The sequence below is a fragment of the Salvia miltiorrhiza genome, chromosome 1 (genome assembly GCF_028751815.1).
Source record: "Salvia miltiorrhiza cultivar Shanhuang (shh) chromosome 1, IMPLAD_Smil_shh, whole genome shotgun sequence".
Classification (NCBI taxonomy): domain Eukaryota; kingdom Viridiplantae; phylum Streptophyta; class Magnoliopsida; order Lamiales; family Lamiaceae; genus Salvia; species Salvia miltiorrhiza.
Window position 1 is genome coordinate 29,476,885 of NC_080387.1, and position 2,805 is coordinate 29,479,689.

The window sequence follows — 2,805 nt, forward strand, 5'->3', positions numbered from 1 at the left end:
GCATCTCAATTTGCTATGCGACTAATCATGTTTTGTGTTGAATTTTCAGTGCTTTTTTAAATAACTAGTGTACCTCCCGCGCTATGCGCGGTGAATATAATTTTAGACTATCGTAATATTGTGTTGAATATTAGATTCAATGGTAAATTTATGAAAAGATGAAGAAAATCGAGCTAAAAGCTAAAAACAAAGAAATTGAGTGTGCAAAAATTGTGGAAAAAGAAGATAGCATTTGTTTATTTGATTTCTTTTTATGAAAAGACTCGTTTACATTTAATTTTAAGGGGTCTATTTATAGTCTATTATTGAAATACAATTCTGACGCCCATTAGTCTGGTTTCAAGGCCCATATAATAATATTTGAGAAGTACAAATCGTTGGTTGACATGTGTTTAAAATTTGCATTTCTGTAGTCATAATATAAATCTTTCACTTCTCACTTTTATTCTGATTCTCCTTTAGCCTCAGTTTTGCGGCTTTATCTTCACGTTTCGTATTTTTGTTGAATATATATCTGAATATATTTAATTTCCCAATTTCATCCTCATCACGTAAGTTGCGCTTATTTATGCTTTATAATATTAATATAAACTAATAAAATTTAAATTTTATACCACATTTTTATTTGTAAAGGTATCTAATATTTTAATATAACCTAAGTAATTCATATAAAAAATATAACATGTGTCTATATATAGGTATAATATCACTTATATTATATAGGGGGTTTATATAATTATACAAATTAAATCAGCTTTATCGTATAAAATAAGTTGTCTATAAATTCGCTATGTAAATTATGAATTTGTGTGAAAATGTTTAATTAAATTCAATCTATGAGATTCTAACTTTGGACCAAAACTTTATTCAGTGAAGCTATAATTCCATCAAAGATTTTCACAATTTAAGGGATAAAAATAGTTGTTATTAAGCATATTGATCCTTAACAGACCATATCTCAACACATTATTTTTAAAATATTAATAGACACATAAAAATATCCAAATTTAATTTAAAACTTATAAAAGATAATTGTACAAATACAAAAAAAAAATATACATACATTAATAGAAAAAAAAAGAGTTATCATATTAAAAAAGTAACAATAATTTTGAACAAATTCAAGCATGTATGCTTTTATTTATCTCTTATAACTTTTGATTCAATAATTATTAGATATTTAATCATGAATTCAATTTTCATCCATTTGATGATGAAATAAATATTGAAAATTAAAATCAAAATTACGAAATAATAACAATTGATATCATATTTTTTAAAAAAAAATTATTTAAATGATTAACACACAACCATCGTTATTTCACTTTGATAATTTTATGGTTTCCTTTTTGACATAAATAATATTCTTTTTCGTCCACGAAAAAGTGTCTCATTTGAAAATATGTATATATGGTAGGGGATCATGTATTTTTGTTTTCAATTTCAATTTTATCTTTAAAATTAAATTTATTTCCACACATTTCTTTATATATATATATATATATATATATATATATATTACGACGTGTGTGAGGCACATGGATTATATATTTAAAATTTAACTTGTAATATTCATAGATTCAAAATAATAATTAAAAATAAAAAACAAACCATATATATTTAAATTATTCTTATTTTAAAGAATATTTATATAATTCTTTTACAATGCGGTCTCTTTGTAATTTTCTTCATAAAATAAACTATAATTTGCAATTTTAAGTCTTTTGATAGTAATATTATTTTTTTATATTAATAAATTTTATATTCTAAATAAATCTAAATATATAATATAATAATCAAAATATCATATATCAAAAAGACAGAGAAATAAAAAAAAGAAAAAGTTAAGATTGTTGAGTTTGTATATATATATATTAAGAAGCGTTCTTATTTTAGCCTTCCCCTATATATATATATAGTAATTGAATTCGTTAAAAAAAATTAGTTGTCTTAAAAACACAAAGAAACTTCATTAAAAAAATAAAAAGAGAGATAATGCACGATTTTGTAGTTTGTGGAAATGATTGGCAGTTTTTTTTGCTTTATAAAATTTTAACTTCAATTCCAATTATATCCTTGCAATTGAATTAAATTACATTTACTTTGCTTTTTATATATATAAAGATAGTACTCCGTATTTCTAATTTTTTGTTCCTTATTAGAAAATTCTTTGAATTTTTAGTGTATCTTTTAAAATTTCTTATATCGTCGAATTTTTAAGAGTAATTCTTTTTTTCTATCTTCACCTAATAAACGACTTCCACTTAAAAATATGACGAAGTGACTCATCATTTTGACTTTAAATTTTGTACACCAAAACTAGGGATGACAATTTATTCACGGGTAACAGATATCTATAAGTATATGATCCTAACAAGTGCAAGTTTGAGGAGAATTTGATATCAGCGGATAGCTTTGTGGTTAGAGCATCTCCAATGCATTGGTGCTTAGGGGGTGTCTTAGAAGGTGGTCCCCACCTAAGACACACCCCTCTCCAATGCATTGTGTCTTAGATGGGTGCTTAGATCCCCATTTACACAAAATTCACATTTCTACACTTTTATTTTTAAAATTCAAATTTTATGAAAATTAAAATTCTACATTACAATAATTTAAAAACATAATTTAAATACAATAAAAAAATAAAAATTACAATAATTTCCTAGGGCTCAATCGGACCAAAACGAGACCAAATGTGCTCCTTCAAGTCCAAAGTGAGACGATCATGCATATCCGCGTCTCGCATGCAAACGTAGAGCGCCGGCTTCACGGTCCCGACGAATGTAGGCCTTCTTTGCCACTCTT